Below are 16,915 nucleotides of genomic sequence, written 5' to 3' on the forward strand. Positions count from 1 at the left end.
ACAACGGCATTTCTTGTAGAAATAGAGAAAGCAATCATGAAATTCATATGGAAAAATAAACGACCCAGAATAGCAAAAACAATGCTAAGCAGGAAGTGTGAATCAGGCGGTATAGCGATACCAGACTTCAAACTATACTACAGAGCAATAGTAACAAAAACAGCATGGTACTGGTACCAAAACAGGCGGGTGGACCAATGGTACAGAATAGAGGACACAGAAAACAATCCACAAAACTACAACTATCTTATATTTGATAAAGGGGCTAAAAGCATGCAATGGAGGAAGGATAGCATCTTCAACAAATGGTGCTGGGAAAACTGGAAATCCATATGCAACAAAATGAAACTGAATCCCTTTCTCTCGCCATGCACAAAAGTTAATTCAAAATGGATCAAGGAGCTTGATATCAAATCAGAGACACGCCGTCTGATAGAAGAAAAAGTTGGCTACGATCTACATACTGTGGGGTCGGGCTCCAAATTCCTCAATAGAACACCCATAGCACAAAAGTTAATAACTAGAATCAACAAATGGGACTTACTCAAACTAAAAAGTTTTTTTCTCAGCAAAAGAAACAATAAGAGAGGTAAATAGAGAGCCTACATCCTGGGAATAAATCTTTATTCCTCACACTTCAGATAGAGCCCTAATATCCAGAGTATACAAAGAACTCAAAAAATTAGACAATAAGATAACAAACAACCCAATCAACAAATGGGCCAAGGACCTGATCAGACACTTCTCAGAGGAGGACATACAGTCAATCAACAAGTACATGAAAAAATGCTCACCATCTCTAGCAGTCAGAGAAATGCAAATCAAAACCACCCTAAGATACCATCTCACTCCAGTAAGATTGGCAGCCATTATGAAGTCAAACAACAACAAGTGCTGGCGAGGATGTGGGGAAAAGGGTACACTTGTACATTGCTGGTGGGACTGCAAATTGGTGCAGCCAATTTGGAAAGCAGTATGGAGATTTCTTGGAAAGCTGGGAATGGAACCACCATTTGACCCAGCTATTCCCCTTCTTGGTCTAGTCCCTAAAGACCTAAAAAGAGCATGCTACAGGGACACTGCTACATCGATGTTCATAGCAGCACAGTTCACAATAGCAAGACTGTGGAACCAACCCAGATGCCCTTCAATAGATGAATGGATAAAAAAATGTGGCATTTATACACAATAGAGTATTACTCTGCATTAAAAAATGACAAAATCATAGAATTTACAGGGAAATGGATGGCATTAGAGCAGATTATGCTAAGTGAAACTAGCCAATCCCTAAAAAACAAATGCCAAATGTCTTCTTTGATATAAGGAGAGTAACTAAGAACAGAGTAGGGATGAAGAGCATGAGAAGAAGATTAACATTAAACAGGGATGAGAGGTGGGAGGGAAAGGGAGAGAGAAGGGAAATTGCATGGAAATGGAAGGAGACCCTCAGAGTTATACAAAAGAACATACAAGAGGAAGTGAGGGGAAAGGGAAAAATAATACAAGGGGGACAAATGAATGTCAGTAGAGGGGGCAGAGAGAGAAGAGGGGAGGGGAGGGGAGGGGGGATAGTAGAGGCTAGGAAAGGCAGCAGAACACAACAGACACTAGTATGGCAATATGTAAATCAATGGATGTGTAAAAAAAAAAAAAAGTTGCTGGTGGTGGCAAAAATTACCCATCAATGGACGCAGCTGGTCTCACTGCTCAGGTGATTATCCTGAACCACCCAGGCCATATCAGTGCTGGCTACGCCCCTGTCCTGGGTTGTCACACAGCTCACATTGCTCATAAGTTTGCTGAGCTGAAAGAAAAAACTAATCACCCTTCTGTTTAGAAGCTGGAAGATGGTCCTAAATTCTTAAAATCTGGTGATTCTGCCATCATCAATAGGTTCCAGAAAAGCGCAAGTGTGTTGAGGGCTTCTCTGTCCATCCTCCTCTGAGTCATTTTGCTGTTCAGGATATGAGGCAGACAGTTGCTGTGGGTGTCATCAAAGCAGTGGTCAGGAGAGCTGCTGGAGCTGGCAAGGTCCCCAAGTCTGCCCATCTAAGTTTAATAGGAAAAGACTGGCTAATGATAACAGTGCATTGTAAAAGCTTCAGAAAAAAGGAGAATGCTTTGTGGACCATTTGTTTTTGGTTTGTGGCAGTTTTGAGTTATTAGTGTTTTCTAATGAATGGGAATTAATTAAAGGCATATATATGGAATCTTAAATGAAATAATCATAGTGTTTCATCTACAGTAATTTGTTTTACTAGGTTAATAGTCCACCAGGGATGCACAATCACCTAGCCTGAAAAAAGAGCAAATACATTTCGAGGACTGAGAATTAGAGTGGGTTCTAACACAGTTGTTCCCCGGGAAAAATACGTCTAGATAATTTTTAACATTATAAAGCTCCAAAGGATTGCTCTTTTGTCATCTCTCAAAAAACAAGGAGAGCAGACAAAATTTCACTGACTCAGATGTCACCAGTCTTTGTGTGCTTCAAATAATGTTTATTCATAAATCATATCCCAAGAATGAATGTAGCTGTGAGTTTTGTGTCTCATTATAAAATTCTTTAGCAGTAAATGAGAACAACTTCCTGAGTTGAAAAATCCTCACCAAATTTTTACACATGCCAATGTTTAATAATTATTCCTTAATTAATGAAAAATTGTGTAAACATTCTCAAAGGAAGTGGTAAGTCCTTATTTAAAAAAAAATGTCCTGCGTTCATCACATGACAGGAACATAATAGGAGAGAAACGAGTCTGTCGATGGCTATGAAAACCTTGTCTCATTCCTAATGCAGCAATTCAATAATAGTTTTTGAAAATTAGTCATTCAATCTCATCTCCAACATTCACAGAAAAGGAAAGTTGGCTGCTTCCAAAGAAATTTCTATATTCAATCAGCCTTACAATTGAGATTTTATCTCTATGATGTTTCTCTTGTTTTTAATCTTAAAGTAAAAAACAAATCAATTCTGTGCTCTTCAACAGATGTTCCCATCTAAAGATTAATGTTGGAGTTTCTTCCACTATCTCAGGATGGCTGTACCAGTAGCTGTGTAATTGGAAACATGGCTGATAGCCTATCATAATGTTTTAAAACAGAACAACCTCAGTCATTAATGAAGGGTAAAGACTTTAGCAAGCTAATATGCATCTGGGGGTGCCTGAAAGACCAGGATGAACAGGATCAGGGTTCTTTAGGCACAGGTAGCAGCTCACATGCTGGTGGGTGTGGCTTAGGTGACACATTTGGACTTCATCTGAAACTCAGGTGAGGGGTTTTTGCCCATCATGTCCCAAGCCTGATGTTCCAGTAACTACAGTAACTATCAGATCTCCATTTCCTAAGAACTGTTCTTGGAATACTTTTGGTTTTTCTGCCCAGTCAGTTTATGGGACTAGGGAGGTAAATGACAAAAAAAAAGAAAGAATAGAAGAAAAGAAGGATTGCTCCCAAGATGTAGGCTCTCTATTCACCTCACTGATTTTTTTTCTTTTGCTGAGAAGAAGCTTTTTAGTTTGAATCCATCTCATTTATTGATTCTTGATTTAAATTCTTGTGCTATACGAGTCTTATTAAGGAAGTTGGGGCCTAATCCAACATGTTTGATATTAGGGCCTATGTTTTCTTCTAATAGGCTCAGTGTCTCTGGTTTAATTCCTAGATCTTTGATCCACTTTGAGTTGAGTTTTGTGTATGGTGAGAGATAAGGGTTTAATTTCATTTTGTTACATATGGATGTTCAGTTTTCCCAGCACCACTTGTTGAAGATGCTGTCTTTTCTCCAATTTATGTTTTTGGTGCCTTTATCTAATATAAGACAACTTTAATTATGTGGGTTAGTCTCTGTGTCCTCCATTTTGAACCATTGGTCTACCAGTCTATTTTGGTGTCAATACCATGCTGTTCTTGTTACTATTGCTCTGTAGTATAGCTTAAGGTCTGATATAGTGATGTCACCTGCTTCACTCTTCTTGCTAAGGATTACTTTAGTTATTCTGGGTCTCTTGTTTTTCCAGATGAATTTCATGACTGATTTTTCTATTTCTATGAGGAATGTCATTGGGATTTTGATTTAATTGCATTAAATCTGTATAGTGCTTTTGGTAGTACGGTCATTTTGACAATAAAAGAGAGCACACCTCTTGGAAGCAAATTTTTACCACTCACACATCAGAGCACTAATCTGTAGGGTATATAAAGAACTCAAAAAGCTAATAACCAAAAACAATAAATAGCCCAATCAGTAAGTGCACCAAGGAACTGAACAGACACCTCTCAGAAGACGATATATAATCAATAAACAAATATATGAAAAAATGTTCAACATCTCCAGCAATTATAGAAATGTAAATCAAAACTACTCTAAGATTTTATCTCACTTCAGTTAGAATGGCAGCTATTAAGAACACAAACAACAGTAAGTGTTGGTGAGGATGTGGGGAAAAAGGTACACTCATACATTGCTGGTGGGACTGAAAATTGGTGCAGCCAATATGGAAAGCAGTATGGAGATTCCTTGGAAATCTGGGAATGGAACCACCATTTGACCCAGCTATCCCTCTCCTTGGTGTATACCCAAAGGACTTAAAAACAGAATACCACACATCAATGTTTATAGCAGCACAATTCACAACAGCTAAACTGTGGAGCCAACCTAGATGCCCTTCAGTACATGAATGGATTAAAAAAATGCAGCATATATACACAATGGAATTTTATTCGTCATTAAAAGTGAATAAAATCATGACATTTGCAGGTAAATGGATGTTGTTGGAGAAGATAATGCTAAGTGAAGTATTCCAATCCCCCCAAAAAACAAAAGCCGAATGTTTTCTCTGATATAAGGAGCCTGATACATGGTGGGGTAGGGAGGGGGAGCATGGGAGGAATAGACGAACTCTAGATAGGGCAGAGGGTTGGGAGGGAAGGGAGTGTGCATGAGGGTAGAAATGATGGCGGAATGAGCTGGACATCATTACCTAAGTATATGTGTGAAGACATGAATGGTGTGTGTATACTTTGTATACAACCAGAGATATGAAAAATTGTGTTCTGTATGTGTAATATGAATTGTAATGCATTCTGCTGTCATGTGTAACAAATTATAATGATAAATAAATAAATAAATAAAAGAAAAAATAAAGGAAGGAAGGAAAGAGAAAGGGAAAATGTAGAAAGCAAGGGAGAAAATGAGGCCCATCTGTCACACCTGTTTCAGTATTTTCATGGAAACAGTTATTCCAGCTATGCTCTGACAAGCAAAGTAGTCACCACTTATTTCCACCTTTAGCCTTTTATGAATGCTGACTCCATTTGTTTGCATTCACATAATTTAAATGGTCAGTTTAAAATTAGTTCATGATTATCAGACACACTCAAGTATTATCCATACTTGACTTTCCTATTAGAAATACACAAAGTCTGCCAGAACATGCCCATTTAATTTTTTATTCACTTAAAGGAAACTTTGACCAGTACAGCCTTCCACTCTCACCTAGACTGCCACCCTGTACCAGGTGGCTGGCCCTTCTGCCCCTTCCCGCAGTGCAAGACATCACACCTGGACTGTGGTTAGACTCCCTGCTACTTATCCTACAATAGAAAGCATTTTTTTTTTAATTTGAAGTTAATGACATGACATTTTCACTTGTTAGAAACAGCCTTGTAGTTTCTGCCTCTTAAACTGGTTAAACAAGGGTCTGGATTAGGATTTGAATGTGTTGGCAGTCAGAGGACCCTCGTTCTTGTGTTCCCAGGCTCATCCTGTTTTACATCTGTTGGTTCAGACTAATTATGACTAGAGCCTCCTTGTTTTCATAAAAATGCCCCAATTTAAATGAAAAGCTTGTGTTCACACATAAATAACTAAATAGGAGATGGCTTTATCACTTCAAAAGCAGTGGGACAGAGTTGAAAGGTAGAAGATGCTATGTGGAAACCATTAAAATAAAATGTCAAATGTATACGTGGTCACTAAATCAAAACAGGCCCTTACGTACCCTCCAGCTTGGTCTATGATTTTTTATATTAATTGCTACTGCTAATCCTATTATTCAGCAACCATCCTGCATCATTAAAATTGCTCAGATGGCTGAAGTGAAATATCATAGAGATCCCACCTTAGCTTTATTCCAAGTCAATTTGTTATGCAAGCAAAGAGCTGTGTCATTTCCCCCAGGCAACCTCTAAGAACCTTAAAAAAAGAAAGAAAGAATAAGCCAGAAATATAAGGCAGATGAGTAGACATAAAAAAAAAACAGTGGCACCATAAAAATCCTGCTCTCTAGAACATACTCAGAGACCAACAAGAGCCAGGCATGGTGGCACATGTGATCCCAGCAGTTCAGGAGGCTGAGGCAGAAGGATGGCAAGTACCAGGTCAGCCTCAGCAACTTAACGAGGCCCTAAGAAACTCAGCAAGACACTGTCTCAAAATAATTTTTTTTTTAAAAGGGACTGGGATGTGGCTCAGTGGTTAAGCACTTGTGAATTCAATTCCTGGAACAACAAGAAAAGGCTAATAAAGACCAGACTTTAGTAAGACATTCCCTTAGCAGGAACCTAAGGCAGACACTGAAACACCACTTGAGCTTCTCTTAAACTCCCGACCTTCAAGGTCCATGGCTACGTGCATAGCACCAGCCACCAGCCACCGCCAAAGCAGTCCTATGTGCTGGACGCTGTGGACTTGGCAGGACACTGCCGCACAGTGCTCAGTCTCGTTCCTGCTCCTCCTGTGCTTCACTCCCAGTTCCAGGATTTATCTAAGCATTCGGTATTAGAGATTTCTGGGACCTGCTCGGGAGCCCATGGGGTTAAAACTCCGACAAAACTAATTCCAGGCATCAGAAACTCCAGAGCAATACTCTAACTTGGGGAAAAGGTAGAATATTTTCAGGGTTTTAGCAAGAAGGAGTTAAGGAAGGTGTATGAATCAGGGAATTGCACTTGCAGATCAACAGCCAACTTAGGGGCGAGCTGAATTTCATCAAGAGTGGTGGAAAGGAACAGTTAGAACTTAGAGTCACATTCAAGAGAGGTGGAGAGAAAAAGTCATGGAAAAAGAAGACAAAGGCGCATCATCAAGGAAAATTCTCGACTTTGCAGTGTCTTGTCCTTCACTCTCTCTCACAATATGCTCTTCCAAAAACAACAAATGAGACAGATGAACAGCTCTGAACTAGAAAGAAGGAGAGGTGGAGAGGTTGGTGCCAAGACAAAGAGCAGGGAGTTCTGCCCCCAGGGAGGAAAGTGGCATGTGAGGAAGGTCAACAAAGAAGGTGAGTTGGTATGTGGCTCTCTCCAGACAGGCAGGCTGCTCGTGCGGGCAGGGAACTAAAAGATGCGCTCTCATGGGTATAGGAGAAAAGTTCATTTCCCTGTAAAATATTGGGACATTCTTCATGCTCACTAATATTCATGAGGAAGGCGATGTTTGAATAAGAAGTATTGACTCCTTCAAGTTCAGTAGAAACACAAAGCAGTTATAGAAGAATTTGCAAATCAGAAGATGGATGACCGACCGAGGGTGGCACAATTCTCTACTGTCCCCTGCCCTTCTTCATGGTGAATCTGGCAGGTTGTCATACTTGAGAGCATTTAAGAGAAATATGATGGTGGACTTCACACTTACCTATATATTAGATTTCTTTTGTCATCATATGAAATTATTACAAAATTTGCAGCTTAGAACAACATCCACATATTATTTTTGAGTGCAGTGGGTTAGAAATCCCTGTGTCTCCGTGTACTGCTTATGGGCTCACCAAGCTAAAATCAAGCTTGGACTGCTATCAGGTAGTTCTATGAGGGAATCCGTTTCCTGGCTTATTCAGGGTGTTGACAGAGCTCAGGTTCATATGCCTGTTTGACTTAGGTTCCTATTTCCTTGCTGGAGGATGGTGAGGTCTTATTTTCAGCTTTATGCTGTCACTCTCAGTTTGGGATCGTGGTTTCCTATCTCCCTCTTCAACCACATCCTTCAATCATATCCTCGCACTTGGAGTATCTGTGACTCCCCGCCTGTCCCTCTTCTTCTTTTCTGTTGGAAAAGTGTCTACTATGGAGAAGCATCTCTGCTTGAAGGATTTGGTTAGTGTGGCCCACCCACAAAATCCGGGATAAAGCCTTGCTTTAGGTATGTGTCATTAATTACACCAACCAAAGTCCCTTTTGCCATGTATCATAACACATTCACAGGATCCCTCGGTTATCATGTGAACACCCTTGGAGGGTCATCATTTACCCTATCACAATTTGCATATTTAATGTCCCTTATTCTGCTTTTCTTTACGCGATCTCATTTAAAAATCTAATTCAAATGTTCTTTAAATGTAGAGGTCTCCCCTTATAGATAGAATTTATTTTTGCCTAGTAGGAAGACAAATAACAAAGGGAAATACCCATATGACATATATTTGAAATTGAGTCAATTCAGGTAAATCACCTGTGCTAATCTGCTTGAACTCCTGTGACACTCAGAAATTTCTTCTGAGTTGAGTGTAAGTAGACTCCTCTCATCCCCATATTGGCTCTTAATTTTTACCATTCTCCTATGTTTTTGATTCCTTAGAAGAATCACTTTGCTGTCTATTTACAAAGGATAAATAAGTATGTGCTGCCCACAAACACTTTAAATAATATGCATAAATTTGATATATTCATTGGTATTACATTTTTATAATTATCCATAGTAGGAAATGAAGACATAATGACCAAATAACAAAAAAAAACAGAACACAGAAACTATCTCGTCGGTGAGCAAGAAGTGCCCTACATTAGAGCAGAATCCTCCAATAGGACTTTCTGTGATGTTGGTGCTCTTCTCTCTGTGCTAATCGGAGGGTAGCTTACTAGCTATGGTAATCACTGAGCATTTAAAATTCAGTTGGTGAAACTCAGGAACTCAATGTGAAATTGTATTAGTATTAATCTATTTGAATTGAATTAGCCGCATGTGGCTTGTGGCTAGAGGCTAGTGTGTCAAAGAGCTCCACCTTAGAAGATGGAAGTTTCTGCTGCGCACAGTGGCACATGCCTGTAATCCCAGTCATTAGGGAGGCTGAGGAAGGAGAGTTGCAAGTTCAAAGCCAGCCTCAGCAACTTAATGAGACCCTATCTCAAAATAAAATATTTTAAAAAGGGATGGGGGTTTGGCTCAGTGATTACTCATTGGATAAACTCCCCTGAGTCAATCCCTGGTACAAAAAAAAAAAAAAAAAAGAAGAAGAAAATGAAAGTTTCCATACCCACTTTCTTCATCCCCTGCCTGTTTGGCTCCAAATTCTCTGTCCTAGAAGGAATCTCACCCTGGTTGGGTTGCGTTGATCATCAGATTTCAATGAACAACCATAGAGTGTTTGGGAAAGCATTGCCAACTCACACTATCTATTTTCTCGACTACATTCCTTACTCTGCTTGTGGGATCTGTTAATATACCAACTAGAAAGCTTCCATAACAGAGTTGGAGTCCTCAATCTCTTAGAACTAGAGCCTCTATTTTCAGTCTGGCCTATTCTTTCACACACATACAGAACTCAAATATGGGTTTCTCTCTCTTTGAGAATCTCACTTTAAATTCAATTTATCTAAATTCGCTTAAAAAGTTACTTCTTTTAAAGTTTCTTAGAGAATTTTTTTTTTCCTGCTGGGTTTATTGGTAGAGCTGTGATAAGTTCCAGAAAAATAATGTTGACAATGGAAATCAGCCAAATCTTAACTCTACCTACCTACCTATAAAGTTCAGCATGTTTTCCACACTTCTTCAAATGTTCTTTATTCTCTGTGGAGTAATTCCAACTCTCTAATAGATGTATGCATGATGCATCTCAGGGCATTACCCATGGCTAAGTATGAATCATAGCAGCGTTACCCTTCACTTCTCCCCAGAATTGAGATACTACTTTTGGTTATGATGCCATTCTATACGGAATTTGACAAACTTCAAATAATTTAATGAAGTAATAATCCCACTCTGGGAGAGTAGGACTCATGAGGAAAAAAAATCAGTCTTACATTAGTGTTATATACAATGTATATGAGCAAGCATTACTAATATAAGTCATCTTAAATATGTATGACTTTATTTTGGTACTGTTATTCATGTTCCAAAACTTATTCTCCAGTCTGCATTTCTCTTCTCCTTTGAAAAAAATCAAAATGACTGATCTTCCCTCTGAGAAAATAAGGAGGTATGCTACGAATATAGACAACATTGCTTTGGTGCATAGCTTCAAATTTCCTGAGGGTCCTGTTTTTCCTGGTAGGATGAAATGAATTTCTGTACTTCATCCAATCTTTCATTAACTTTCTGATTTCTCTCTCTCACAATTACTCTGTACCTAGTGTGTTAATGGTCTTGATAGGCATTATGGAAGATCATCCTTGAGAATGTATGGTGAAAATACAAACCATATGGGGTACACAGCTAATTTAAGAAGAAATGATTTTTTTAACTTAATCTGTCTGGCTTAAAGACATCCTATTGTATTGCCTCTAATCTAATTGGACTAAGGCAACAGAAGTCAAAGGAGTACCTGGAAGGGTATTCTTCAAGAAGAGCAACAAAGAAATATGTGACAATGGAAATATCCCTTTCATAATCTTTCTTTTCATAATTTCTTTGTTGCTCTATTGTTAAAAGGAGAAAAGAAAATAGCTATAGGAAACCCAAATGAAAGTCATGAATTCCTGGTTTCAAGATAATGGCACCAAATGCTCTGGCATTTTGAACTTTATATCAAGAGAATTTCTGAAATTGAGGGCCGTGGTAATGCACTATTGGAAATACAAAAGAAAAAAAAAGTAGTCTAAATTGAAAGAGACAATGTATTAAGATTACCAAAAAGATTTCAATTTGAACAAATATGTCATCAACTCTCTGTAGTCATGGGGCTAAAAATCTTAGCCACACTGCACAGACACCTCTGTTCATTCACAAGGAAGGCAGACTAGAATTGGGATTTTCTTTTTTTCTGAATCTTTATGCTCTAATATTGACTTAAGTTGAATTGACAGTATAGAACATCAGATGTCCTACCACTACTATCCACTTTAAGTTTTAGTATCACAAATCAAATAGAAATAAAAATTTTAGTATAAATCAATTTGAGTAAAGAAACTGGGATTGCATTCCTGACTTAGCTACTAGGAGACAGATAATATTGAAAATTGCTTTTTGAATCCAGATCTCAAAATTGGTTCTCTTAAAATTATGTCCTAAAAGAACCACTTTGTCCACCACCAATCATTTTCTTTGTAATTCTTGCTATACACTCATAATTTCCTTTTATTAGTATGTTTAGTATATTTTGGTTCAAGAAATAAAAGAACATATTTGTTTTGTTAATCTTTGACTCTTCAAGTGTACTTAGCCCAACACCTGGCACAGAATAGGCACTAGATTAAAATGTATGGAAAGGATTAATTATTATACACATAGTAATAGTTATTAATAATTATATATTAGTTTATCATTACTTATAATTTAGTGTGTGTATAATTTATGGTGTATAATAAATTCAGGCGGTTGGACTCCATTATTTCTAAAATCCCTTTAAGTTAAAAGATCATATAACACTGTGACTAAAATCAGAATGGTAACTAATTAAGTCAATTTTTTAGATTTTTTCTACCTGAAATCATCTGTTGTATGTATGCTTATCTATGTGGATATATAAGGATGCTGTATCACTAAGCTACTTACCCAGATCTTTCTAACTACTTCTTTTCTTCCCTTTCTCTTCTCTCTTCTTCTCCTCCTCCTCTTCTTCTCGTTCTCTTTCTTCTTCGACATAGGTCTTGTAAGTTGCTAAGGCTGCCTCTGATTTGTCATCTGCCTCAGTCTTTCATGTCACTGGGATTCTAGGTGTGTGCCACTTAACTTATGAATATATTTGTTAAATACTGACTCTGGTTTAAACGGTGAATTGGTGAAATTCAATTATGTCTTTATGCTTATTGTTATCTTCACACAGCTCAGCTATTCTTTTATTTCACTCTGCTGTATTTTTTATTTGAACTCTTCAGAATTCTGTGACCCTCAACAAATTAATAACAAGTAAAGGACAATGTAAACAAATGTTTCATTTATATGCCTATGTCAGACATTAGTTGCTCAGCAAGTGTTCACCAAAGAAAGAAATGAACATACTTCAGATAATAACCAAGAAGTGAGTTACAGAAAGGAATGAGCTGGGAGTGGCTCAGGAGGCTGAGGCAGGAAGATCTCAAGTTCAAAGCCATCCTCAGCAATAGGGAGGTACTAAGCAACTCAGTGAGACCCTGACTCTAAATAAAATACAAAAAAGGGCTGGGATGATGCTCAGATGCCATTTAACCACTCATCACAAATTTAGTGTTCCTTGATTTGAAGGTTAATCAAGAATTGAAAAGCTACTTCTTTAAGTTTTCATTTTTAGTGTTTCTATAAAAAATAAAAGTGGGAATGTAGGTCAAATGAACATAAATTAGGGATAATGAAGCTCTTTGATTCAAGGGGTAATTAATTAACAGGTTCCCAATGATCTTTTATTTAGAAATTGTCTTGGGAATGAGTGCTATCTGCTAAAAGAATAACATAATATCAAGGTACACAAGTCAATACATCAAATTTCCCTCAAGAATGGAATATGCGTCATTGTACTATTGAGAATTTCAGGCGAGAGAATTTCTCTTCCATGCTCTACTCTTCAGAGAAAATTATTCGTATTTAGATTGCTTTTTAAATGGGATCTGTGACTGCCTTTGAATTCCATGTCTGGGGCTCCCAGCAGAATTTCCTTCACAAACATCACAGCTGTTAGGAAATCTGCCACGCTGAAGTTTGGTCTATGTGTGTGTGGTTTCTGAACGCCTAATGCCTTGCTTCCTCACCTCCAGCCATTCCTGAAAATGAAACTGTGCATTGGGTGGACAATAACAAAACCCTTTTTTATATAGGTCATAATCCCTTCCGCTGGGCCTCAGATTCTAAACTTGCAACTTACAGGGACAAGAGGAATTTATTTATGCTATCCTTTCTTTTTTTAAATTTTTATTGTTGGTTGTTCAAAACATTACATAGTTCTTGATATATCATATTTCACACTTTGATTCAAGTGGGTTATGAGCTCCCATTTTTACCCCATATACAGATTGCAGAATCACATCAGTTACACATCCATTGATTTACATATTGCCATACTAGTGTCTGTTGTGTTCTGCTGCCTTTCCTATCCTCTACTATCCCCCCTCCCCTCCCCCCCTCCCCTCTTCTCTCTCTACCCCCTCTACTGTCATTCATTTGTCCCCCTTGTATTATTTTTCCCTTTCCCCTCACTTCCTCTTGTATGTACTTTTGTATAACTCTGAGGGTCTCCTTCCATTTCCATGCAATTTCCCTTCTCTCTCCCTTTCCCTCCCACCTCTCATCCCTGTTTAATGTTAATCTTCTTCTCATGCTCTTCGTCCCTACTCTGTTCCCAGTTACTCTCCTTATATCAAAGAAGACATTTGGCATTTGTTTTTTAGGGATTGGCTAGCTTCACTTAGCATAATCTGCTCTAATGCCATCCATTTCCCTGCAAATTCTATGATTTTGTCATTTTTTAGTGCAGAGTAATACTCCATTGTGTATAAATGCCACATTTTTTTTTATCCATTTGTCTATTGAAGGGCATCTAGGTTGGTTCCACAGTCTTGCTATTGTGAATTGTGCTGCTATGAACATCGATGTAGCAGTGTCCCTGTAGCATGCTCTTTTTAGGTCTTTAGGGACTAGACCAAGAAGGGGAATAGCTGGGTCAAATGGTGGTTCCATTCCCAGCTTTCCAAGAAATCTCCATACTGCTTTCCAAATTGGCTGCACCAATTTGCAGTCCCACCAGCAATATACAAGTGTACCCTTTTCCCCACATCCTCGCCAGCACTTGTTGTTGTTTGACTTCATAATGGCTGCCAATCTTACTGGAGTGAGATGGTATCTTAGGGTGGTTTTGATTTGCATTTCTCTGACTGCTAGAGATGGTGAGCATTTTTTCATGTACTTGTTGATTGATTGTAAGTCCTCCTCTGAGAAGTGTCTGTTCAGGTCCTTGGCCCATTTGTTGATTGGGTTGTTTGTTCTCTTATTGTCTAATTTTTTGAGTTCTTTGTATACTCTGGATATTATATATAAGGTTGAATCATTCCCTAAAATGAGAATGAATTAATGCCACCACCAGTATTTTTTCAATTTTTAATGTATTGGCAGTACCAATATTTCACTAAAACTGAATACCAAAAGGTAAATAATTAAGGAAATCATTTGTCCAAGTCATCCATTAAAAGTGTTGCATAACATTATAATGCAGTCGAACTCAATTTTCAATTCACTTCACCATGTGTACACACTGTGAAACCAAGAAGTTCATCTTCATTTCTGAACACTGTATAACAAAGAATTGTGAATAGCTGCCAAAGTTTTTAAAGTCTTCTGTCATCAATATATTAAAGACAAACCTAAGGTGAGGGGTATGGAAAGCATTTGGTTTAAACAAACATTTCATATATTCATGTTTATATAAACGAAAATGCACAATAAAGTCAGTGTACTTTGTATCATTGCATAACCAAATTTAAATATTCCTCTCAGATGTCTTTCTTCAAAATCTACACAAAGAGCCAGTTTAGGTGGTAATCCCAGCAGCTATGGAGGCTGAGGCAGGAGGGTCACAAGTTCAAAGCCAGCCTCAGCAACTTAGTGAGGCCCTAAGCAACTTAGCCAGACCCTTTCTCATTTAAAATAACACTGGGGATGTGACTCATGGTTTAGTACCCCTGAGTTCAATTCCCAGTAACACACACACACACACACACACACACACACACACATGGAAGGGAGGGGTGAGGGATGGAGAGGAAGCACCCCTGGGTTCAATACCTCGTATCAAAAAATAAAAAAAATAAAAACTTTAAAAAAATTACACAAAAATTCTGCCCTGTCTCCCTGAGAATAATCAAATTTAAAAACTCTAACGCTGTATTAGCATCTGAAGGTCTGTTAAACCAATACCCAACAAAGTTTATTTTTTTAAAGCCAACATCTTATCCTTAGGAAGGATAAGAGGGAGGCTGGTTATACAACTCATGCCAACTTTCTAACTCTCCTTTAAACAGGATGAGATAAAATTGTATGTAATACCACATAAACAGGAAATAAAAATGGTCATGAATTTAAAGATCTTTAATATTTTACTTCTTCATAGTCAATTATTAGTTTAAAGTGGTTACATTTTTCTGATAAGATTATCTGATGAGAAAGTATCTTTAAACTACTCTATTTTCCCTCATTATCTATAGATAGTAAAAAAATGATATGTTAATTTGAATAATCAATTCACATGTATTCCTTCCATTTTCTGAGATTCCAAGTTTTATCATCTTACTTTTATGTACTTTTATTAGTTACAACTAATACAAATTAGAATTCACAAAAAACTGAAAATTCATGTCAAATAAATAATTATGTCCCCAACAAAATTAAGATAATTGTGCAAAATCCACCACTTTCCCAAATTTTCTGACAGTGACTCCTTTTAGTACTTGGAATTAATCCACATAGTAGTCAACAGAACATATTTCAATGCTAGAGATATTTTTGCTGGTGATATAACAAGCCAACAATATTTGAAGCCTTAATAATTAAGTTTATCTAAGTGCACTTTAGGAATCTAATGGTGTAATTGTTAGCTTTCCATCACTATGACCAAATACCTGAGATAAATAACTTAAAAAGAGAAAAGGTTTGTCTTATCTCACAATTTTGGAGCTTTTGGTCCAAAACTGTGTAGACAAATTGCTTTTGGTTTTGTCTGAGTGCATTCAATGGCAATGATAAAGAGAGTATGGTGGAACAAAACCATTTACATCACAAGCCAAGGAACAAAGGAAAAATTCCTTTGAGGGCTTGCCTCAATGACCTAAGGTCCTCCCACTAGGGCCCTCCGGAAGATTTTACCACCTCCATTAGTGCCACGCTGGAGTCCAATCCCTTAACACACATGCCTTTGCAGTACACTTATCCAAACCTAGAAGTGTACTACATGTTTGTGGTAGTTACCTATTACACATTCTTACCCTCTTTTAGTGCCAACCTAAAAATTACAATATTGATTCCAATTTGTTAAATCTTGAATATATTCTCATTATGTATCATTGCATGGAAAACTATCCCAAACTCGGTGGTTTAAAGTAACAATGTTACTTGGCAACAGCATTTTGTGGATTTATACTCACTGGCTCTGCTTGTCCCACTGAAGCTCATTAACGCAGCTTTGCTCAGCCGGTACCTGGAGAGTGGTGGAAGTTTCCTGACGTCCCCACCTACCTGTCTGAAGCCTGTGCCTGCTATCTGCTTGGGAGCCCCGGTTCTCTTCTAGCGGGCTTAGTAGGATTTGTTTATAATGTGGTTGTCTCAGAGTTCTGAGAATTGGGAAGGAAACAGCTTTTTCAAGGCAGAGATCTGAATCACACAGTGTTGTCTCCACCCCATTCTGTGGGCCAAACCGAATCCCAAACCCAGCACGTATTAGAGAAGCAGGTACTATCTGCCAATAAGTGGAATGTGAGCGCTGCGTTGTATAGGCCTTTGGAGAAGCAGAATACCTTGTGGAGAACTGTAAGTATCTCTTTTAGTCAGTCTTGGTTCCCAGTGAAGAATGAACCACCTCTCTCCAGACCTGCTCAGTGCTCTGGATTTCGTTATCCTAACTCAGCCCCAGATGCAGATGAGGTCTGCTGACTATAGTATCTAGGTGTGTCCCCTTAGGTATACTTCATGTGGGTTCAGCGACCTGGAAACTTAAAAACTAAAAATTGCCTGATCCTCCTACACTAAACATAATTGTGAGATGGAGACGGGGTGATTGCAAAAGATTCTCCCTTCAAAATG

At 38.1% G+C, this 16,915-nt stretch overlaps 1 pseudogene; it reads left to right on the forward strand.

The window, feature by feature from the left end:
- Window positions 1-16,403, forward strand: part of LOC124103083 (uncharacterized) — a 133,713-nt pseudogene extending 117,310 nt beyond the window's left edge.
- Window positions 16,404-16,915: the final 512 nt, after the last annotated feature.

The sequence above is a fragment of the Marmota monax genome, unplaced genomic scaffold, assembly GCF_021218885.2.
Source record: "Marmota monax isolate L192 unplaced genomic scaffold, Marmota_monax_Labrador192_F-V1.1 WCK01_AAM20220418_F8-fsc00039, whole genome shotgun sequence".
NCBI lineage: Eukaryota > Metazoa > Chordata > Mammalia > Rodentia > Sciuridae > Marmota > Marmota monax.